We start from the raw sequence: 25,658 nt of genomic DNA, 5'->3' as shown, positions 1-25,658 counted from the left end.
GAGTTAAAGAAAGCACTGTTAAATAATTGAATTGACTGTGATAAAACTTCCTTGGTTTAAATAGACCAGTCTGTTTAATGAATTGTGCTTTTATAGGGTAAGATAAATCTGTGTGAACTCAAGCGGTTCCACCAGAAACAATGAATCCGGCTAGATAAGGAGCGACTCACTAGGTGGTACTTATAATAGCATGGTCATATTTACTTTATTAAAAATACACCCAGTTAGGAAGCAGTGCTTTCTGTCAAATTCATAGTAATAAACTTAGAATATTCTTACATACATATTGAACCATTCAGATCACTTGAAGAGGAAGTATTGCATTTATTTATTTTTTTTCAAGTGGAAATCGTAATTTAAGGCTTGATTAAGAATTAGGAACCCAGCATTCAATTTCCAATTTTTAGGAACAGATTCAATTATAAACCCTTAATGTTGGATGAAATTATTTTGGCAATAAGACCATAGCAGGAAATTAATTTCATATTTTAAAGTAAATTTGGCAGATTTACTTTCCTGTTTAGTGTTGAAAAGGGTTTTTATAACATACCATTAAACTACCACGCAGACAGCCTGTGTAGCAATGCTCGGTTATCACTTCAAAAGAGAAATTTAGCTGGAACGCCTCATAGCCGTTGATTATACTCCTTGTGTTGTTAAGTGTTGAAATATTTTTATGTGCTTAAAAACGGAGAAGCAGCTTAAGAAGTAAAAAAAAAAAAAAAGCTAAGACAAGTACAAACATAAGGATCTGTTCTCATCAAAAAAGAATCACAAATTATGACTGGGGATCATGTACAGGGTTGGATTCAGTTTCCCACCCGCTGAATGGTGGGAACCAAATTCTGTAGGAAGGGCTGAAAGAAAAGAAACAGGCAAGATTTTATCAGTTGAACCATTCCACAGTTTGAGAGTCATCTCTTCTGTTTTATCTGATCCTGCAGTTCCTACTTGAGTGCTAATTATTTGCGAATGAGCCCCTTCAGAGAAGCCCCTTCTCACCACCTCCACAGAGCCCAGGCTTTATGTTGATGGCAGTGATTTCAGGAGGTTTCTCCTATGCTGAGTGAAAATGGAAAGCCGAATTCAAGTTCGAAATATTGAACAGAGATAGTTAACCATTCTTGTAATCAAGATTTAGTTGTTACTAACAGCATGCAAAAATGGGGCGTTGATGTAACTTCAATAATTCATATCAACTTTGAAAATGGGTACTTTATTTTTTTAAAAAAATATTTAAATTAGTTTTCACTCTATAGTTTAACTCATTTCTTCTTAGAGAAGTTATATACATTTGTTGTAAAAACATAGAAGAACATAGATAAATGTTGGAATTTTATCCATTCATTATCCATTCAGTAACAACTTACTGACTGCCCATTAGGGGCAATATGTATTCCTACTTTTGTGATATTAGAAACAAGGAGTCAGCTAGTAACAGTAAGCTGAAGTGCCATGAAAAGAGGATCCAGGATTACTAAAAACTGTGTAACTGGGAGAGCTACTCTAAGGAAAGATTGCAAAGGGTGGGTGTGGCAGAGAGACAAACTGGTTCACTTCCCTAATGTCTGTAGCAGGCGGGATCTGGCTACGCTGGAACCATCGGGATGGATGGCAGAGACCCAAGAACTGGAGTGTTCACTCCCCTCGCACTTTGTGTGGGAGCTAAAATCAGAACTGGAGCTGAGACTGTCATCCCAGTATCCAGGTTGAGGGTATCCCAATTACATCTTAGCTGCCTTGCTGGACGTTTGGGGACTGAAGGAGAGTGAAGGAGCATGGGCAGCCTGGTGATTGGGAGAAGCATATTTGGGTTGGAGGGGGCTGAGTACGCCAGAAGGCCATTGGGGTCCTCCGGGAACGGGCCTGCATGAAGGAAGGGAGGCGGAGAAAAGAATCCTGGATCTCCATCACACGGGTCCTTCACACACTTCATTAGGAATTTGTATATTAGTCTATGAAGAGACAGAGATAAAGAATATTAAAGCTCATAGCCATCGAATATATGTTGAACTTTCTTAATATTTTTAATAGTGTCAGGCAGTATCTGCTGTTTGTGACATCCTTTTCTTACTTTGTAATTTATAATTCAATACTCATTAAATTTGCTCCTTCAATGTATGTCTTTGGTGACTAATTCATTTTGTTTTATGGGTTTTCCAGTTTATTTACCCACACTTTTACTTAGTATCATTGCAGTTTTCATTTTATTGCTGTTATTACCAACTATGTTAGCAACATCTTTGTAAACACATATTCGCATGCATCTGTGACTCTTTAGAAAAATGTGCAAAGTGAAAACCAGTGACTTTGTCAACAGAAAAGAGCTTTCGTGTACTTTTAGTATAAATTGCCAAGTGGCCTTGGAGAGAGGTTGGGGTTGTGATTTCAAGGGTGGCATGAAAAATAACCTGTGGTAAACACACTTTTTAAACCTGGGTTCTAGAAATAATTTCCAATACTTTAAGTAGGTATTGGAAAAATTGGAAACTTACCAAAAGATCTTCATTTGATAATTAAGTTCGAGTTATGTGATTGGAAAATCTATAACACTTCAATTTTCTTATTTCAGTTTTTAAGTTAAGATATTTCTTTGAAATATGGTTCTTTAGTGACAAATACAGTGTACTGTCAGCTTCAAGGTTGGTGTGTGATGTGTATTTTTTAAGTGTTTGTCCAGACAGTGAAAAAATAAATACACATTAAGTTTATTCAAACATTGGTTGAAATCTTTGGCAAACACATTGATAGGAATTCTTTATGGTCATTATTTGAATTATTTTGTGAACATTTATAATTGATGTGCATGCAGTTGAGCATCTTTTCATTTGATATTTGTTTATAGCCTTTGTCTATTTTCCTGCTGGAATATGGTTTCTTTTATTTCTAGAACTTTCATTTAATGGAGCAGTAAGCCTTTGACCAAAATGTAAACTAAAAAAAAAAAAATGTTATCTCAATAAATAAATCCACACTGAAAACCTGTCTAAAACTCAAAATTGAAACAGTTTCAAATTTGTGGCAAATTGTTAGAATTAATGGTATCTTCAACATCGCGTCTATTCCAAGTTCACCATCCAGTTTCAGAGGATAATAATAAGAAGCGCAAAGGCACGCATGCAGAAAGTGTCAAGGTAAACGAGAAAACCAGCATGATGAGGTCTAGCCCGAGATGTTCCAAGGCTGTTTTCAGACAAGTGCTTCAAACGTTCAGTGCTGATACGGTATCCCTGGCTTTCCCACTAATCCCAGCCCGAGCTCTTGGCAGACCCTCCACCGCTCACACGCCTCCGGCCTTTTGGCTTCACCTTCAGATCTTGTTCTTTCCAGCTCTTACTCACGGCTCTCCTTAATGGATTTTGGCTTCTCTCAACGTTGTGAATTTCCTTACTCCATCCAACCTCCACTGGGGGAGGTCTTTCTTTACCTAGATGCACTTAAGATCCTGTGGTTACTTGGAAAACATGTCCTTCCCTTGCAGAATCACTCGCTTAGCTCTTGAGTTGTTGCAGCTACTTACATGAGTAAGCTATATGTTGTTTTCAGCTGTTTAAATGATTGTTTTAATTTCCCAATAAATCTTGAGATACTTACAGTATTTTCCTTTTGTATGAATTGTGCAGAAAGAAATTAATAAAAGATACCCTTTCTTCCTCTCTACAAAGTACTTTAATCTATGCTTATAAAGAATGCATCTTTGAGCAAATGAATTAATATTTTAGTTGGGTTGTTCAGCAGAAAGATGGTATGTTGTAATGCAGGCACCTCGAGAGCAAGTAAAACTTCTTTGCCAATATTTTTCTTTTAAGTCTGCTTAGAATTCCTCCTGCAGAAATGGGAGTAGATATTCTGCATTTGGATAAGTGTGAGTATATCTCTGCCTCATAAGATCCCTTTTACCTGTAGGCATACAGTGTGACGCAGACGTGCGTAACTCTGCACAGGGGTCCAGATGCACTAAGAAGGAAGAGTGCTCCTTGCTGTGCTTTTAGAAAACAGTCTTTGAAAAAAAAAACACATCCTGTAGGTGAGTGGAAAGAGAAGACAAGATTCAGATCATGAGAACCCTGTTGGCAACACGAAAGGCACCCAGCACTGAGTGTTGCTGAGGAAGCGTGTACAAAAACAGACTTTCCAAGATTGGCCATACGTGGTGACGTCTGGCCTTCCCACCATGGAGTTAGTCTCTGAGCTGAGCCACCTTCGTTGGGACGTGTGCTGCTGAGCTCTCTTTGGGATAGCAATGATGGTTTCCCCCCGCTGTCACCTCTGTCATTATCAATGCTGCACTTTGGCTGCAAGCTTGGCTGTTGCTCAGAATCCACGTGTTTAGTAGTTTCCTCCCCAAGGAGTTGCTGTTGGGAGGTGACGGAGACTCAGGAGTCGGGTTAGGTCACAGGGCTGTAGTTGGTGGAGCACACTGTCCTCACAAGGTGGTGCCTGTGACAGCATTGTGTTAAAGGCCGGGTCCCCTGTGTGTCATGGGGCCAGTGTGTGTATGATGTGCTTCCGGCCTGTCATCTCCAGCAGTGAGACTCCGAGTCTGCCTCCTCTGCATGAAGTCAGTTGCCTCAGATATTTTTGTGTACCCAACCCAAACACCCTTAGAATGACACTTTGGATAGCTACTCATGTAGCTAACCAATTCTCCTACTTCTTCATCTTACTGGTTATTAAGTTTTTTTACTTTTATCTCTCCCTTGTATGCTGCAATCAAACCTCTGTGATGCTTGTGGAATTTCTCCCTTTTGTGTTCTATTAGTTAGCTTCCTGTGATAAAAGCATGGATGAGGACTGTGGTCTCCTAACTGATCTCTCTGCTAATCCGTCTCACCACTCAAGTTCGGACATGTCATCATAACTAACCCACTGCAATGATCTTACACCATTCCCTGATTGTAATCCTCCTGCTCATTTTCTATCCCCTGAAATCCCTTTCTCCACAGCCTAAATGTATTGCCCAGATGTTGGGCCCAAGATTCCTCGGACCTGTCTGGTGTTTACCACAAGTTGTCTGGATAGGTGTGAGCACTGTGGCACCTTGGGTCAGCCCCTTCTGGAGCTATTCACATCTTGTACTGGAGTGCTGGTTTGTGCCTGGCGCCTCCACTTGGCATCCAGCTCCTCTGACAGTGTCCTCAGAGACTGTGATGGTGATGCAAGTGATTCGGTCTCCTGCCACCCACGTGGGGAACTCACACCAAATTCCTCGTCTTGGCTTTGAGCTGATCCAGCCTTGGCCATTGCTGATGTTTGGGGAATGAATTACCAGATGGATTATCTCTCTTTTTTTCTCTCTCTGCCATTCTGCTTTACAAGTAAATAGATAAATGAATCTCTTCTTTTAATGAGAAAGAAATATTGAATCATTCCGGAAGTTATGCAGTTAGTGAAAGTTCTAGGATTTTGGGCTAGGTAGTGGAGTCAAGAATGCCTGCTACTGCTCAGCTGCCAACACAGGTGCCTATACAGAAAACTAGGATCCTCCCTTGTGGAATCTGAAGAAGCCCCATTGCAGAGGGCGTGTGGAAGTTCACAGGCCAGCTCGTCCGTGGCGGCTGCCTTAGGGAGTCACTTTAGTTGGTGACTTTAAGCCTTGTATACACTTCTGCTTTGTTCAGTCAAAGGCAGCTGGAATAATGTGCTATTTCTGTCATTAAAAGTAAGCTAAGCACCTGGTGTGGTAACCTAGTGGCTAAAGTCCTCTCCTTGCACACGCTGGGATACCATACGGGCACTGGTTCTAATCCCGGTGGCCCTGCTTTCCATACAACTCCCTGCTTGTGGCCTGGAAAAACAGTCCAGGATAACCCAAACCTTTGTGACCCTGCATCCGCACAGGAGACCCGAAGAGGCTCTGGGCTCCCGGCTTTGGATCGACACAACTCTGTCTATTGCTGCCACTTGGGGAAAGAATCAGAGGATGGAAGATCTTCCTCTCTGTTTCTCCTCCTCTCTGTGTATCTGCCTTTCAAATAAAAATAAATAAATCTTAAAAAAAGGTAAGTTAAAAAGTAATGTTTTCTTTTTCTCTGAGAAGAAGTTTGGGTTGGTCATTTCATGCATTGCAGTGGCTAAGACCCGAGTTGGGAAGCCCGTGACAACCTAGGAACCCCTGAGTTCCTGGCCCAGCTCCACTCCAGCTTCCAGCTTCCTGCGAATGTGCACCCCGGGAGATGCAGGTGATGGCCCAAACAGCTGGCTCCCCGTGCCCATGTGGGAGATCTGGGTTGGTTTTCAGCTTCTAGGCACCCGGGGAGTGAACCAGCATATGAGAGCTTTCTCTTTTTCTTTCTGTGTGTCTCTCTACCTCTCGTATAAATAATATATATAAAAAATAAGTGATAATACCCAGTTTATCACCTTCAGCAAGAAAATTTGAACTGTTTCCATCATGTGGTCTGTCATCCCTTCACATTATCAAAACAGAAATCAGACCACGAACACAGGGACTTACTTTAATGGAAATGGGAAATCCTCCTGGTGATGTGTGCCCTGGACGCCCTCAGTGAGTGGCTGCTCTCTCTCTGAGAAGCAGCTCACAGTTTTGCAGCATTGTAAACAAACAAACAAACAAACAACAAACTGTTTTATGGCTGCTGGAAGATTTCTTTAAGTTTTTGGGAAGGTCTTCTGCAAATGCTGGCAAATTTGTGTGTTACATATGTATTACACATATAAGGACAGTCTCAATTTATAAATGCATTATACATGTATGAAAAACATTTATCATTTAGATGTAGATATTTCCATTTAAGCTAATAACATAAAGTGGTGATAATGGCACTTGGGCAGTGTATTGAGCGATGGTGGGGAAAGACTTTGCAATGTTGGTGAGTACATTGCAAGCTGGATTAAAAAGCTCCTATGGCACATACTGTCAATCTGTTTTGTTGTGGTTGTCCCACTAAAAGATAATCCCTTTGAAGATACTCTTCTATTTCCCGCATTGTAGGGCTTCTTTGTGATTCCTGTGAGAGCAGTGATGACACGCATCTCCACTTAACCGTATGCTTGAGAAAGATGAAACTTTCCCTCTCAGGAGCTAATAACAAAACGAGCACTTGCTCAGTAGTCCTTATGTGTCAGATACAATTGGAAGTGTTTGGTACACACTGTCTATTTAGAGATTTATACCATTGCTGTAAGATACACATTATTTTGCAAGATTTTTAGACCAAATTCTAGAACAGGTTGTTTGTAAAGGCGAGATTGTCATCACTTTGGTGCTGGATTAAATGCTTTTCTGTGAATTTGTACAATTTTTTTGTCATCAAAAGGAATTCCTTGTGGGTCTGAAATAGAGTTCAAGAACTCCTATAAAGCTGGTCGAGAAGGATATGATGGATTGCGATGATCCTTTCCCTTTTGGGAGAATATAACTCATTGACTGTACAAGGTCACAGCAGATAGATGAGAGACAGGTTGTTCTTAAAGTGAAGTGAGCTCTGTTCTGGCCAGGTGGAACACTGAAAGGTGATGCGGATATCATTGGTATATATGGGATTTGCTGGCACCTGATCCTCTACTTCTGAAAAGAAATGATTCTCACTTTCCTATTTCTAACCACACTACTGTGATTTCCCCAGAAGGCATAAGAACACACTAGAAGTAGAGGGCGGAATAGAAATGAAGGCATCCAGTGTTTAGAAAGCTGATGGAACAAAAGGGTTTTTTATTATTTTGTTTCTTTACAGTTTATCAATAGGAACTCCTCTTGCTACCTCTGTAAAAGCATCTGTCTTCTAAAGTAAGGAAAAATGGTTTTTAAAAAGATAAACCTGAAAAAAATTAATTTAAACTTAGCCATATTAGGGTAGCATTAAGGCACTCCCGGGTACATTTTATTGGTCCATTAATATAGGCCCCGAGTGGTTGAATACACCTAAGGCATATACTGTATTAATGAACCAATAAAACATGCCCTGGAGTGTCCTAATGATATATTACAACCATTTCTATTACATACATAAATGCGCTATTTGCTGGCTGTCTTGCATGGTTCTAAAGAAAATCTTCAATTATCCAAAAAACGTTGCATCAAAATCTAATCCACAATAAAACACACACACACACACACACACACACACACACACACACACACACACATACACAACAAAGAACCCTGTAATTAACTTACTGGAAATAGTTTCCTGTAAGGTGATTTTCTACTGACTTCAACTTTGGTGTATTTTTTCCTGTTAATATTTTGGAAGTACTGGTCCTTCGGACATAAAAAAAATAGATGAGAGCCAACACAATATATAATTATCTCTTCCCTTATCTAATGTATCAAATCCTTCTTGGTGGTCATGAAATTAAATAGCTGTTAATGACTGAATCCATATACTAGCTCCCTACGCCTACATGCAAAGGGTATGATTTAGGCAACTGGGGATATTTCCTGTTGAGGGGTAAAGAATGGTGCATACTCACATATGTGAATGTTCCAGTGCCGAGACTTACTCATGGGATCTTGTAAAAAAATGTCTTGTCCTGATCAAACTGTTCTGTTTGTGTTCTGTTCTTATTTAACGCAGTTTAGCCCTGCTGTCTTTTATCAGAGTTAAAAAAAAAAAAACCTGATACATTGCTGTGAGTGGGAGAAGCTGAAGGGAAAAAAAAACTGGAAAAGGAAATGTAATAGTGATGATAATGGATACTATTATTTGAGTGATCATACATCAGACAATGGTATAATTATTTTTCATAATTACTGTCTCCTTTAATCCTTGCAGAAAATCTATGAGGGAGATGCCATCATACTAGATAAACATGAAATAATCTTAGAGAAACTTTTCTAAAGTGGTGGAGTGTGGGATTGAAACCCAGAGAGTCACAATTCAAAAACCAAACTCCAGTGGATTTGCTTTGGTCACAATGACAGAGGCTTTAGCTTTATAAAATTTCATATTATGTTATATTAAAGGTCTTCAACAAGTTCGTGGAAAATAGGAAATATGAAAAAGCTGAGCATGGGTTTAAAAAATTGTCCTAGAATTAACCTGAGTTTTTATTGTAGGAGGGGCACACATATGTTGAACTGAAAGACCTGGTGGGTCTGAAGAGGTCTCACACTGTGGACTTGACCTTCATGGGAAAATGATTTAAGTCTCAATGGAAATGAACATATTGTAGTTTTGTTAGGAACCAATGTCCAGTCTCAGGTATAGTCTGAATTTCTCATTGGTCATGGGGAGAGATGACTTTGTCCCCTCTTCTCTGTGGCTATGCTGTTAGGAAGACTCCTGGAAACCCAGATGCATCCTGGAGATAATGAGTCCAAAACAAAACAAAACAAAACAAAACAACAAAACCAACCCTTCCAGGCTAGTAGTAGATGGGGAAAATGAAGCATTGAAATGGGTAGGGTAAAGGGGGGAATCCCTGAGCCTATGGAACTGTATCATGTAAAACAAAAAAGGCTGGGGTGAAGGGAGCTGGATGGGAAGTGGAGTAGCAAGGATGTGGGCCAATGCCCATATAGGATGCTGGCATCTCTGACAGAGGGATAGCCGACTGTGCCCCAGAGCCAGCTCCCAAGGATAGGGTTTTTAGTAACTCTGAATTCCCTGTAAAATCTTCCCTTCCAAATAAAAACAAATGTATCTCTCAAAAAAATAGAAAAGAAAATATAGCATTGACTGATGAATCCTCAATTTTCGATCCTTAACATCGAAAGGTAGGAAAGTTGTAGGATTGGTTTTAGATGAGAAAATGAATGTTTATTTTCAAAGGAAAGTTGTAACAATAAGAACCAGTGCATTCAATATTTCTAAAACTTATTTTATCACAGTATCTTTAAAGATCCTACATATCCTGTGTGTCTGTGATCCTCCCTCCTGAAGCAGCACAGATGTTGTGTTTTTTTACGACCATTTCTAGCACTAGAGCAACCTTAGATGGTTGTTATTGATGATGAGAGGGTCTTTTAATTAGATAGCAAATCCATCCTGCAATTTTAACCTGTTAATAACTGCACCCTACAGTCAATGGGTCTCTCAAGTGACTCATTGGGTGGCTTACGGTCATTGACCAGATGAGTCACCCTGTGAGATGGAAGAGGGAGGGCTGACCATTGCCCCCGAGTTGTTTGGTTGATGTGTGATCTTGTTGCTCTAACTCTTGGAAAACTGAGTCCCTGGTTCACTGATGATGACGTTCTGAAGGCTCATGACAGCGACTTCTGTGCAGATCATTCTGTAGAAATGTCTGAAGTCCATGGTCAGGGAATATGATCTTGTTGGAGACATTCTCTGGATACTCCAATTGTAGCTCTCATTATCCTCATTTTCAGTTATAAAAAAAATCATTACTCAGAGACAAAAAGTGACTCCCATGAACTGTAACATACTTGTCAACAGCACACTGGAGAAGAAGCAGGTGTTTTTATGAACAGGCGGGTGGACACAGTCTCCTCCTCATGATGAGAGGCCGGTAAAAACAGGTCGAAGCACCCAAGTAAATAAAACTAAATTATATTAATTGGTGGCAATCCACTGTGTTTAGTCTTTCAGAGTAAGTTCATGTGGCTCAACTAAATCATAAAATACAGATGGTGAGTATCCTTGGTCAGCGAGCTGAAGAGTTCATGAAGAAATGGATGGGGACTTTAACAGGAAGCCTAGTGCCCAAGGCGGTGGGCTTTCCATGGCTGCTGGGATAAACAGTTAAAAACAGAAGCTGTTTTAAACAGGGGGAAGTTGTAAGTCAGATATTGCCTTTCAATTCTGTGATGCTACAGGATTACTTTGAAATGCTTCTGAGGGGATGAATGTTAAGACTCAACTGGGTATTAAGACAATATGCACCCACAATGTCAAGATTTGAAGCCATTTGTAGCCTCTGGTTTATTTAGCAAAGTTTTGCATTTTGGAACTCTTGTTCAAACAAAGTTTGACCGCTCTTAATCACATGAAGTATTTCATAGTAGAATGTTTTTAGTGGTTCACGTGGGACAGGTAGAGAAACACCTGACATGTGTCAGAAAGCTTCAGTGTAACTCCATGCGTCCTTGTGGACCGTGGACATGTGCCTGAACGCTTCTGCTGATTAATTTTCTTAACTGAAAATCTGGATAATAATGCACACTTCAAAGCTGATTGACTTAGAGATGATAAAAAATTATTCAGCTGTACAGTATAAGAAGTATCCAATAAGGGATCTGGGATGCCAGGAGACGCATCGCTGATTGATTTTCAGGATATTAATGATTCCCCCTAGAATTGAATGGTGTGTACATTGGCTCGTGGAATCCTGGGAACAATGCTCGCTATTGCATGAAGTCCTTAAAGCACCCCAAACGTTTTGCGTACTACTGTGCATGAAAAGAATTCTGGGCTGCAAAACAATGTAAAAATATCAGAATTAAAGGATTAAATAAGCAATGTCCGTGAAAGAAAAAGAAAACCAAAATAATGACATTCATCCTTTTCTTCAGATGATGTCATCAAATAATTACATGTGATATGAAATATGCGTGCCCTCATTTCAAGTAGGTAAATGACCTGTTCCCTTTTTACCTTGAGTAAATGAATTATTACTATACCAGAGATACATCTGCCCTCCTAAGATTCAGCATTGGAATAATAATTACGTTATTTAGGAACCCTATTCTTATGGAGATTTCCCTTTTTAACACATTACATTGAGAGGAGTATAACTTAGGGGAGGAAGAACAAATCATATGAAAGAAAGATTTTTCTTTTGAAAAATTCCCTAAAGTATTAAGTAATCAGTATTGCAACTTTATAGCAGACACCTGTCTGATAGTAGAACATCAGATTTACAAGTCAGATGTGCTGTTGCTGTCTCTGATATTAAGACACTGTTGTCTAGGGGCAAGTTATCTCATGCGGTTAGGCTGAGAGGATGGTGAGATGAATTTTCCCAACCTCCTCCTGGGCTTTGGCAAGGCTGAATAGAGGAAGCATCATAGTTGATTACTGTACGAACAATGTGAGATTGTATTGATAGAATGATGAACCCAGAACTCTCTAGCCAGGCTAGAATAGCACACTACTCAGCATGGCAGCAGGAAACACGTGGGTCATAACAATAGAATCATTTACAGAATATGTGATAAAGAGACTACTTAGAAAGATGTCGCTGGGAAATAGGAGACACCACAGTTAGTGTGCACCCCAATATTAGTCACGCAGGGTCTGTTTCCACGCCTGGCCTTGGAGATGTGAGTCATCTGGGAGAAGAGTCCTATGGGTGCTCTACCTTGACAAGAAGGTTCTTCATGGGAAGCTGCTGAACAGCAGCTTCAGGTGGACATAACGGGGAAGTTAAAAATGCATAGACACTCCCTTCCCAGTCTCTTCCCCTTGAGTCTCCAGGCAGGTCTGTGTAGTGGTCAAACCCAACCAGAAGCCAGAGGCAAGGAGATTTGGTTTTCCTATTCCTACAAGTTGGCTTCCTGGAGTAAGGATCTGGAGAAATGACAGCCCTCAGACTTGGTTCTTTATAATACCCGAAGTTGGCTTTTCACTCATGCTAAAAATATCTTACTCCGTGGATATCCATATCAGATCTTCAGAGATGGTGCAGCTTATTCCCTGAAAGGTAGCCAAGTGTTTGAGGAAAGAAAACAGATTTCTGGTCAGTCCTAAGCCTGTTGGAATATTGAATATTGAATATTTCGGTCTTGAGTAAAGTACGTCATTGATTTTTACCCAGAACTAGGTCCAAATTCTGTTCAAGCTTAAAAGAACTGGGAAATTGAACTTCACTAGGTGCTTCGATGAAGAAGAGAATGCTGTGAATCTGAGCACTGGATATCTGTTTTGTGAATTGCATGGTGGCCCTAAGTTAAACTGACCTTCAATGTGAAGTCACAGAATAATTGAGGCAGAATTTAGTTGCTGAATAACCTCTGAACATTTTGCATGATGCTCAGTGGAGCCAATAACTGAACTTTAGTAAGTCCACACTACTGACTGTCATAAGACTTTATAGGAATTTTTAAAGTTTACTACAATCATAATATTAACATTTAAAATTATATAAATATATATATATTAATCCCTAAGTAAAATATATTAAAACAAAACGATCCCTAACCTCCAGGCATTTAAAATCTAAAACATACAAGGCTGTTTGGAATAAAAGCAATTCACAAGAATGTTATCCAAGTTGGCTCTGATCTACAGTAATTTCAGAAGGACCAGGTTGTGTCATTCCACATGTAACTCCAACATGTTCTTTTTCCTTCCACCAGCTATTTGTAAATGAGATTTAAGCAAATGTCCGGGATATGCATAGACGCTGTGGACAGGAAAGGTAAAACTATATACTTAGGTACAGCTTTAGAATTGGGAGGTCTAGAGAAAGATAGGAATTTCATCTATACTTTAAAAAGACACTGCATGAGTTGCTTTGGAAGCTGTATGTTGGAATGTTTTGTGAATCTATGCCATAACATTAGTTAGCTGATATTTTGGCAGTGAGGGATTATTGTTGCTTGCATCTGGATCCTGGAAGGCAAAGGCTACTGGGAATAACATCAATCTGTTAACTGTCAATGTTCCCCAATATTCTGTCCCATGGTAATAAGAAAGTATTTTTGGATGTTTCAGCAGTTTTTAACCATTCACTCTTTCTCTGACAAATTCCACAGTGAACAGAGAAAACCCACACGTCTCACCATTTTCCTTACTGTTTCTGACATTTGCTTTTGATGCACAATTGCTTGAAACCAGGTCCATTTCCTTCAGGGCCTCATCTGGTCAGTGAAGCCTGCTGCAGTCTTGGGGTGCTTGGAAGCAGGCTCATCAGTGAGAAGCACTCAGCTACAGATCAGAGGAGGTGGGTCTGTGGGGATCACCTACAGGCACAGGTGCAGGAATACTTCTCAGTGTGTCCCAGCGACCTAAAGCTATAGTCACTTGAGTAGTAACTGCTGGATAATGTATGTTTTGTCAACTTCCTTCCACTGTTTTCTTACCAGCATTGCTTAGAATAACTTTCTAAACAGAGTAACAGTCTTTGTCACCGACTCCGCTGCTGGAGAAATGAATGAATGCTCTGTTATAATCCATTTTGGTGTCTTAATCTTTTCAGTATTTGTGCAATCATTTCGTATTAAGGAATAAAACCTTTATCTCATAAGTTTTAACTTTCAACTTTGCCTGTTATTTGAAATCCCTTCCCTTTAGTATTGAGTTTATTCCTCACATTTTTGCCCACTTTAATTTACCATTGAAATTTGATTCTAATGATGTTGGTTCTCTTCACACCTGCTGTCTTCTCTTTCCTATTCTTATTTTAGATGAGCATGAGACTTAGTCTTCTGAGTGTCAACTATTGTAATAGTCTCAGTCAGCTCCCTATAGAAACTCCTCTGGCCAAAAGCTTCCTGAAAGGAAAATCCTCTCGAGGATTCTGCAAGAGGGACAGGTGATGCTGCCCACTGTCCCAGCTGCCGTCCCCTTTGTCTCACTTACTAGCTGAGGGGAAAGACAGTATTATCAGAACCAACAGTACAGAACTGATAGTACATTTTTAAAACATAATTAAGGAACTAACAGATACAGGAGAAAACACACGGTGTCTAAGTCATGCTTCTCAATTTTTGCAGTAAAGACAATGTGATGATTTTTTCCCCTTATGTTATTATTATTATTATTAATTACATTGCATTATGTGACATAGTTTTACAGGTACTGGAATTTCCCCCACCCCTCCCCAAACTCTCCCCCCATGGTGGATTCCTCCACCTTGTTGCATTACCACAGTTCAAGTTCAGTGTAGATTCTTTCATTGCAAGCATTTACCAAGCATAGAGTCCAGCATCTTATTGTCCAGATAAGTTCAACGGTTTGTTGGGGAGACCATCTCTGGTCTGAAGGTAGAGCCGGCAGAGTATCATCCCGATCAGTTAAAAGCCCCAACATTACATCAGTAACAATTTATAATGTTATGGAATTAATTGACATAGTATTGAGTAACCAATATGTTAAAACAATGCAAGTTCTGAACCACATCCTGTGACTTCTTCATTGACATTTCAATTTTAGTTTATCTACGACTGGGGTCTATACACCTTAAAATGGCTATAGATTACTCTTCAGCTGTCTCTTGTCTGTTTTCATTATAGTATTTAGCATTTTATAGCATTGAAACATAATTTTGCTGAACCTGGCTGGTTTTTTTTTTTGGGTAGTCTAGACTGGTTTATAACTCTGACAAGACGTATGTCAACAGCTGAGGTGCAGAACAGTTTTAGGAGGGGTGTGCAGAGAAATCTTGAATACCCTAGTGAGGAGTAACTAATCTTTGTGTCCCACCTAGTAAGGTATAAGTGAATCCACGCTGACTGTTTCCTGTCTGATTCTAAGCTTATGTGATGATTTTTTAAAAGTCCAGAAACAACTTTCCCTTTTCAATATTTCAACAAGGATTCATTGTTATTTGAAAGCCGTTGGTTCTGTTTTGCATGTGTGTATGTGTAAGGATGTTTGGCTTGTAGTTGTGCAGACTAAATAGCTTTGAAGAAGCCATTTATGTTACTGTCATGACATGCTTAGATAGTTAGTGCAAAACATTTAGCGTATGAGAGCATCACCCTATGTGTTAGCTATGGATTTAGGTTGTGTTGAGTATATTAAAAGATGAAGAAGCTTGAGAAAATGAGAGGGACTGAGGAAGGCAACAGCAACTTGCATTTGGTGAATTTTGGGTTATCTTGGTCATTCAAGATGACGAAGGAATCCCCAGTAGGTTTGAGACAGCCTGAGGTTTGTAGAGTTGAATAAATCAACAGATGACCGGCTAAAGAAAACGTAGTACAGAACACTGTGGACTACTACTCAGCCATGAAAAGGAATGGAATCCTGTCTTTGCAGCAAAATCAGTGCAACTGGAAACCAGTATTCTTAGTGACATAAACCAGTTCCCAAAACACATGTTTTCCCTGACATGTGGTAACTAAAACACAGAGAAAAATAGATACTTTTATTTGTCTATAGTCTTCAGAAGCATTTTTTTTTGCTTGCCACTGGTTAAATTCTTATCAATTTAATTTAATCAAGGATTATGCAGTGATTATGAAAAGGATTGACCACATGCTGTTGTGAAAAATGAAAGAAACGAGGAGAGTTGTGTGGAAAGCACAGGCAGGAAGGTGTATTACTGGGTTCCTAAGTCTGTCTTGTGAAATATGTGAAATTAGTTCCCCTTACACAAATAATTAAAAATATAAAAAATTCAACATCCACAAGAAGTAACCAATAAAAGATATAAACCAAGACAGACCCAACGTTAGTTTTTTATCCTTTTTGAATCACTGGTTCTCACAGCCACCTGCAGGTAGGGACTGCCTCTTTGGCTCTGAGACTTGTGTGCACTGTGAGGTCAACCAGGTACCTGCTCTGACAGAAGGAGGGGCTCCGTAAATGCTGGCCAAAAGGAGTGTGACTGTACAACATCATTCTGAAGTAATGTGTTCACCCATCTGTCCTCAAGCATGGGGGGCCCAAAGAAACCCTCTCCTGGACCACACGCGTGCTGATTCAGCTATTAAATCCAGGTAGAAGATGAGTTTTCAAGATGAGAGTGCAACTAGTTGGCCTCAAAAAGATAAAGCAAAAAATGATTCCAGACTTTGAAGTCAACTGCTTTACTACAACTGAGTTGGCAGATGGGCCCCTAAAAGGACCTGTTGCAATGAATGGAACCCATTTTACCTTTGGAAACACAGACTACATCATGCTGTTGGCTGAAATTCCAAATCAAGCAACCACATTGCAGCAACATGGCCCTGATTTTACCCTGTGAGCTGTTGGAACTGCTTTCAATAAACACTGTAAATAATAATAAAAAAATGGTCTTAAGAAATTAAAGATACACCATAATAAATTTTCAAAAAACAAAAATAAATGGACAAGGGATAAGAGATAAAATTTGATTAGACTGAAATGGAAGAAACCAAAAGATTTTGTAATATTTTGTTATATTTTTCCACAATACTTCAAGTCCTTTTTTATGTGACAAGGAGAAAATACGGAGAACTTTTTTTCTGTTCACTAGAATATTGTGAAAGGTGCTTTTTTTTAAAAATTCATTTTCAGAGAAAGAATGTAGGATTCATCCATCAGAATGTTCAGAATCCAGGAGATTTATTGGTCTAAATAAGGCACAGTTTAACAACACAGGTGGTGGAAAGTCCATATCAATCACAGAACCTCAATTTAGGTGGTAACTTCAGGGACAAACACAAGGTGGATGGGTACAGATATAATCAACATTTTTTTTTTTTACAAGCAATTGCTTCCATTCAGAAACAGAAGCAAAATGAATAACCACTTCCCAGAAGTAGCAGTAGCAGGAAAAGTAAATTATTGTACAATGGAGTAAGCCAGTTCCTATTATTATCAGTGCCTATGAATTGCTACCATAATTACCAGGTTATAAGTGGAACAATTCAAATCCTGAAATGTTCTTATGAATCTGAAAGTGCAAACTGACTTTCCTGAAATGACATTTTCTTATATGAATAGCAAAACCATCACACCTGATTAATATATGAATCTGTTTTCTTGATTCTCAAGGAGTCAGTTAAATATGCCTTGACAGAAGGATGCTGGATTTTCTACCTTTGTATATTCCACAATGCCAGGATTCACTCAAAGCAGGTCGTTAACTTGTAATTGTTACGAATGGGCTATACTACTGTGACAATATGGGAGAAAATGGTAACGGGGTCGAGAGGAGAAGAAACACTGAAGAGTGAAAGAGGAATCCTATTATGTTTAAGGCTATTAGAAACTAATAATACCGATGAAAATAACTTTAAGAAAATGAAAACAACTAAGTGGAAAAATAATTCTTAGAATTTGGAATATGATAATTCATCTTTGTTTAGAGTTCAAAAAATTCAAATAAATTCAACTTTCCTGTTATCCTTTCACACATATTTAAGTATTTAAATAATATGAATTTAGAAATGCCCAAAGTTTTCTACTCTTATTTATTTTTGATCTAGGCATTGATGATTAATAGAGAAAAATAATGTATTCTCACAGCACTGTCCTATTTTAGTCACTGATTACTCAAATAATTTCTGAGCTAATGAGCTATACAAATTGCTGGCCTCACACTGGAGTTGGAAAGAAAACGAGCAATGGTCTCATGATGGAGGAACTTTCAGTCTCATTGGAGAAACAGCTATCATGCAGATTTAATAGAATTATAAGGAAATTGGAGCTGAATGACAAAAATTGGAATCACTATGCCTGAGAGGTTCATAAGAGGCTTTTCAGACGAGATGACATTGGAGCTGGGTCTGCAACACGTGGAGAAGGTGAGCGGACTTCAGAGAGGGCTGGTCTCACGGCTCTTACAAATGGTCGAGGACTTCGGTGGAATGAAACTAGAGTATTGATGGCTTGAAGTAAGAGGACAGCAGCCTGTTAGAGCTGGCACAGAAATGTTAGGGCACAGAAATGTATTGGAAGGGATGCAGGAGCTACAATGTGACATTTGGGTCTACTGCTGTGAGAAAGGGAAGTCACAAGGACTTTTAAATCAAGCCAAGTCATATTCTCCAGTTTCATCATTTTTGAAGTCACTGATACCCGTTAATACTTATTTTATTAGCCAGTGAATTAGCAGATAGGAAACTCTTCTAAGAATCCAGGCCAGACGTAAAGTTTAGAATGAAGGCAGAAAAGATGACCGTGAGGGATGGGCTTACATTTATCTGTATTAATGTCATGTGTTCTTATGCTGCAATTCTCACAAACTAAGCAGGTTGCTTAGAAGTTGCAACTTTTCAAGGAGGAACATAACATGAAACCATCATGTGCGTGAATTTCTTTGATCAAAAGTTTGCAGCTAAACTTTCTCTGGCAAAAGAATCTATTTTGATTGGTCTCAATTTGGGGGTGTGTTCAATTATTTTTATGTATCTGTAGTGTGCGATCAAGAACAAGCTTTTCCTCTCAAAAAATGTGTTTCTGTTAACACCCCCCACTTGCTTACAGCAAGAAACAAGTGATGTAGACCTAGAAAACTCTACTTCAGCCCACTTTTTAAAAGATTTTATTTATTTTTATTGCAAAGTCAGATATACAGAGAGGAGGAGAAACAGAGGAAGATCTTCTGTCCAATGATTCACTCCCCATGACCGCAACAACTGGAGCTGAGTCGATACGAAGCCAGGAGCTTCTTCCAGGTCTCCATCGTGGGTGCAGGGTCCCCAGGGTCACAAGGTCTTGGGCCGTCCTCAACTGCTTTCCCAGGCCACAGGCAGGGAGCTGGATGGGAAACGTGGCTGCTGGGATTAGAACTGGCGCCCCTATGGGATCCTGGTGCATTCAACACAAGGGCTTCAGCTCTTGTGGCTGGTGGCAAAAGCAGTGCAGTAGAGAGGTGCCTCTTTGCAAAGTGCTTGGCAGACTCACAGCTGGGAGAGCATGGGTTGCCCTTTCCTCTCTTCTGTGTCTTGTGGCTTCCAGTGCATCACAGCAAAGAGGAAAAACCATCTCACAGATCAGAAAGGTTTAGAAAATTGTATTAGGTGCCTTTCTTTCCAAACATAATTATTTCTTGATCTCCAGAAGTGATCAAGACATAAGGCTGCAGAAGGTGGTGACTAGCATTAAGAGAATCTTCAAAATCATTGTGAGGCACGGGCTCCTGGTTCTCTTGGTGCCGGAATGCTTAAGCCAGCCTCCCAGCCAAGGGGCACCTGTCAGCCCCTACAGCTGTAAAAACAGTGCAGTGTATTCTGGGATGCTCCTTCATTCTAGGGAATGCCATTATCTATACCGCGGTGAGTATACTTCCAAGAATGATCAGAATAAATTGCCATATCACAGGAGCAAAAATAATGATTCATATGATAAGCGATTGCTAAAAGAGACAATTAGTTTGTATGGATATGAGAGTTATGGCTATTTTAAAAGTTTGTTTTGACAGCTTTACAACTTTGAGTATATCTACCGCTCCAAAACTTGTTTTATTTCTATTTCTATCTCCTAGGTTTCTTGTGAGGTAATTTATACAGGCCCAATTGCACAATCCTTGGAAAATATTTTAATTATAGATGTACGATGAATCTGGATATGACAATTGTTATGCATCTGTGTACATAGCAGCTAGAAATATAAAGGTCAGGCTTAGAAAATTATTAAACATTAGTCATTTAATTTGTGATAGTCTCCTTTTGAACACAGAAGAAAGAAAACGAAGTAAAACAATGTTTATGTCCTACAAGTACTATCTTTAAGAAGGCAGTTGTTAAGTTCTGACATTAACAGGATATTCCCATGACACAAATGAGGAAGAATTTGAATTAATGACAAACAAATCCCAAGACCGGGCAACCTTTGGGATGGATGAGCCAAAGTGACACAGTAAGCGGAAAAGCGTTTTTTTCTCCATGATTGTCTACAGGAGTCTCCATAGCATCATACATAACTGGGTTGGACTGGTTTAAGGAGTGGCTCAGGAGGGGAGTGTGCTTAAGTGGAAAGAGCGTAGACTTACTGCCAAATGCACCAGTCTAGCCACTAATTTCCTCACGTCCAGCAGGGTAAGTGTAGATGGTGTAGATGATTTCCTTGACCTCTTGGGAATGCCCTCTTTTGTAAAATGAGGTTTATAAAGCCTCCTTGGGTAACTTTAATGGTCAAAAGTAAAATTTTTAAAGTACCTGGTTAGTTATCCACTGCGTACACAGTGTTAGCTGCTGAGGGGTAAGAAGAGGAAAACACGTGTGTACGCACAGTTTTGCACCTACTAAGAGCCTAGTCACTTCTTGTCACTGCAGCCAACAAAATGAAACCAATGAGTTGATATTTGGGGAGCGTTTGTATGACTAAGAATAGCTAGAGAGTTCTTTGATTGATTGCAGAGGATAGAACTTTGAAGATTGGCTGCCTGAAATCTCAAATCCATGCATGAGGAACACAAAGCCATGAACTGTGTGTTCGTGTGGCTAATCTGCTTCCAGTGCATTCCTCCATTTTGTCTGTAATTTTGAATTTTGTCAGAAGTAAATCAGGCTTAAATTTTACATCTAAGGGATCCTAGTTTTGACCCATTTCTTTTCAAAATACTTGTTATGTATAAATTGGTCTGATTCCCAAAAGAGATTGACATGTTTTAAAAAGGTTATAACCAAGATTCACTTTGCATCTCTGCTTTGCCTTTTCTCTCCCCGTACACAAGAACCTCTGGAATACCTGCCTCCCAGATGAGCAAGTCGTCAGGTGTATCTGCGTGGGTAACAGAGGAAGTGAGAAACGGAATACTGATTTCATCTACCTCTTGCATTGACCTGGTTTCTCACGTGTTTTGGGGAGACAGGGAATAGAATATTTCATAAAATCTCTTTTTTAAAACAATTATTTATTTTTATTGCAAAGTCAGATATACAGAGAGGAGGAGAGACAGAGCGGAAGATCTTCTGTTCAATGATTCACTCCCCAAGTGGCTACAACGGTCAGAGCTGCGCCCATCCGTAGCCAGGAGCCTCTTCTGGGTCTCCCATGAGTATTGCAGATTCCCAAGGCTTTGGGCTGTCCTCCACTGCCTTCCCAGGCCACAGACAGGTAGCTGGATGGGAAGCAGGGCTGCCAGGATTAGAACCAGCACCCATATGGGATCCCAGTGCATGCCAGATGAGGACTTTAGGCACTAGAGTACAATGCCTGGCACTCATAAAATCTCATCTTAATAGGAGGTATTTATTTGAGGTAGATCTCAGTTTAATAGGAGGTACATGTGTGGAATGAGGAAGGGAGATGCATTATTGAAACAAAACCATCTTTAGTATGAGTTGGAACATGCAAGTTCACACTCTGAGAAGAGAGTGAATCAATCTTATCTCAGAATTTAAGGGGAGTGTGGACATCACGCTGTGTAGCTGCCTGATTCTAGAATACGTCTTTCCTCCTCTCTATGCAGATGTGCCTCTTCTGCAGAATGACCTAGCAGGTGTTGTCATGTTTGTGCCATCCCTTGGGATGACTGAGTGAGTGCATGTATGAATAAACTTTACATAATCTCTGGTGCACAAGCCTAGTGCCCTAAAGTGACTTGCTAATGATGATGCCTTTGCTATGTGCAGACCAGTGGAATAACACACAGTGCCAGCTCCATTGAATAAATTGCCTCCTTGAGGGCACTCAATCCTGCTCTTCTGGAAAAACTCATTCACTTCACATGGGTAAACAATTTGCTCCTCCATGACTTCTGTTGTTTACTCACAATTCATAAAAAGAATAAAGCTCATTTTGTGCTATTACTGTTACCACATATCAGACAGACCTCACTGTAAGAATGAAATTGTTGGGCCCAGTGCGATAGCCTAGTGGCTAAATTTTTGCCTTGCATACACTGGGATCCCATATGGGCACCGGTTTGTATCCCAGCTGTTCCACTTCCTTTCCAGCTCCCTGCTTGTGGCCTGGGAAAGCAGTTGAGGACAGCCCAAGACCTTGGGACCCTGCACCCATGTGGGAGACCAGGAAGAAGCTCTTGGCTCCTGGCTTGGGATCAGCTCACTCGGGAGTGAACCAGAAGATGGAAGATCTTTCTCTTTTTCTCCTTCTCTCTGTAAATATGACTTTGCGATAAAAAATAAATCTTTAAAAAATGTGTTCAAAAATTATAGAAAGGATGGAATCTGGAGTCTGGTATGGAAGAGTGTTGTTAAATAGGAAGAAAGGAAATGTTGATCCAACGTATCCGAGTTACAGTCAAATAAGCTTACTTAATTGTGACCATTTGGAGTACATCCTTACAAATGTGAACCTTTTAAATGATGGTAACTTTCACTTTTAAAATTGCTATGGATGATTCAAACATAAGGTAGTTCAGTTCACACATCGTAGATGAATATATCTGAATTTCAAACATATTCCAGCAATTAGAAAAATGTGGCATTAATAGGTATATTCTCTTTCAGCCTTTCTATCACAACCTTCCTTGACACATTCATCTTTAATTCCTTCAGAGGCTGAATTTGATGGTAAATTACCTGGATATTTTTAAAAGAAACAATTTGAGACATGCAAAAGACAGAAATTGAAGTTAGAAATTTGTTGGTTTTCTTAGATAACTTTTGAAATATTACAATTTAAATTTTTATCAGCAAAAATTATGCGTCTTCATAAGCTGCAGTGTGACATTTCAGTCCATACGTGCAATACATATTGATGAAGTTGGGGCAAGCAGTGTTAGCCTAGTGGAGGAAAAAGTGAGATTATAGCAAGCAAAGAAGCTCTTGTACAGGACAGGAAATGATGGACAGAGAGAAAAGATATCCAACAGAATACAAGAGAAATTCTGCAAATTGTTCAGCTGATGAGAAATTAACAGCCACAACATTTTAAATATATCTTCTAAATATTACACTAGATTTTTCTACCTTTGCTTGTACTTATTGTCATGATTCATTTAAATATCAGAACATTAAACTTGTAACTTGTGCTAACGAGTATTTTATTGTGATAACATGAAGAAAAAATTGCGAGAGGGGAAGTTAGAGAAGGAGGAAGGAGAGATGGAGGGATGAGTCCCCATACCTACAAAAATATATTGTGGAAGACAAAAAGTTTAACAACAGAACTCCAAATAAGTCTACTAAAATGGGGCAGAAAGTACAAGTGAACAGTTCATTACACAATATATTCAAATAGACAAAAAAGTGCTCAATATTTACCTATGTTGGAAATGCACGTTAAAATTGTAATGTGATATCATATTTCCCCAGTTAGAATTGTTACATCGGAAAGGAATATAACAACAAATGCTGTTAAGAATGTTGAGAAAAAGAACTTTCATCTACTACTGATGAATATGTAAATTATAACAGTTGTTGTATAGAAAAACATAGAGATTCCTCGGAAAGCTAAACATAGAACTACTTGAGGATGCGGCAAGTTCACCTTTGGTATGAGTTCAAAGAAAATGAAATCAGCATAGCAAAGAAATCCCTGTACACCCACCTCAATTGCTGCAATTGTCACCTTGGTTAAGATGGAGAACTAGCGGCTGCCAGTGATAACTAGGTAAAGGAGTGCGTATAGAAACAACAGGAGATGATTCATTCATAATCTCGGGGCTGATGCTGGGGTGCAGCGAGTTAAACTGCCCCTTGAGAAGATGGCGTCCCCTCTGAAGTCCCAGCTACTCTGCTTAGATCCAGCTTTGCTGATAGACCTGACAACACAGCACAAGGTGACCCACAGGTGGGCTGGCCCCGCCGCTTGTGTGGGAGACCCCGAGAAAGTCTCCAAGTTTGTGGTCATTTGAGGAGTGAACCAGCAGATTGAGGCTCTCTGTCTCTGCTCCTCTTTGTTTCTACCGAGCTGCCCGTTAAATACATAAATATTTTTAAAAATGCGATCCCAACATTTTTAGTGAAATGATGTAACTTTAGGTCATTCTGTTATATGAGATAAACCAGAAACAAAAAGGCATATATATTGTTTCTATTCATAGATGGAAGCTAAAAACATGGGCATTCTCAATGTAGAATGGTTACTAGGTGCTGGGAAAGGTCATGAAGAGCTGCAGTGGAAAGGAGAGGAACAACCACCAGAATACAACCAGACAGAGGAAATGTTGTTATGCTGTACAGCACAGTGTGAACAGTCCAATTCACTGTGACTACAGCATGGCTCGTGAACGGGTGGGGGCCAGACACCAAGCATGGTTGGCGAAGGGAAATGGAGATGTGGCTCGTCGGATTTGATCAGGCAAGCATAGGACCATCCCATTGTATGCACAAGGAATGTGCCACTACTCCGTGTGAACAGAAATTTAAAACTAAATGTTTAGGGCCCCGCGGCATGGCCTAGTGGCTAAAGTCCTCGCCTTGGACGCCCCGGGATCCCATATGGGCGCCGGTTCTAATCCCATATGGCAGCTCCACTTTCCATTCAGCTCCCTGCTTGTGGCCTGGGAAAGCAGTTGAGGACGGCCCAAAGCTTTGGGACCCTGCACCCGCGTGGGAGACCTGCAAGAGGTTCCTGGTTCCCGGCTTCGGATCAGCGTGCACTGGCCCGTTGCGGCTCACTTGGGGAGTGAAACATCGGATGGAAGATCTTCCTCTCTGTCTCTCCTCCTCTCTGTATATCCGGCTTTCCAATAATAATAAATCTTTAAAAAAAAAAAAAACTAAATGTTTAAAGGAATGTGACAAAGGAAGCGTTCTGTGTCTTTATTATCAACTGCAAAGGACATATCGTTCGTATATAAGAATTGGTTCATACCACATGTGTCTAGGCATTAAACTTAAAAATGTTTCATTTATTTCCCTCACTTGATTCCTGTTTATGTATTTCAAAATAATATGATAAAAACATTAGTTTATGAAAGTATACTTCCAACAGAGCCAGATGATACATTTTTCCATATTACTGAGTATTAACCATAGGGCTACTTACAAATTAGAATTTTTTCTCTTTTGAATAGATTTGTTGTGTTAGCTAATGGGTGCACCATATTGGATTGGCTCACAGACAGAAGCTATAGATATAATAGAGGGTATGGTGGTATATCAGGCTAATCTGCCGCTTGTGGTGCTGGCATCCCATATGAGCAACAGGTTCATATCCTGACTGCTTTCCTTCAAATCTTTCTCCCCGCTACTGGCCTAGGAAAGCAGTGGAAGATGGTCTCAGGCCTTAGGAATTTGC

The 25,658-nt window shown here is 39.8% G+C and overlaps 1 long non-coding RNA gene across 1 annotated transcript in view; it reads left to right on the top strand.

Moving 5' to 3' along the window:
• Positions 1–25,658, top strand: part of LOC131481896 (uncharacterized) — a 158,918-nt gene that overhangs the window by 98,231 nt on the left and 35,029 nt on the right. The window lies entirely within an intron of this gene.

The sequence above is a fragment of the Ochotona princeps genome, chromosome 1 (assembly GCF_030435755.1).
Source record: "Ochotona princeps isolate mOchPri1 chromosome 1, mOchPri1.hap1, whole genome shotgun sequence".
NCBI lineage: Eukaryota > Metazoa > Chordata > Mammalia > Lagomorpha > Ochotonidae > Ochotona > Ochotona princeps.
The sequence above is the reverse complement of the archived record's forward strand: the minus strand, read 5'-3'. Positions and strand labels throughout refer to the sequence as shown.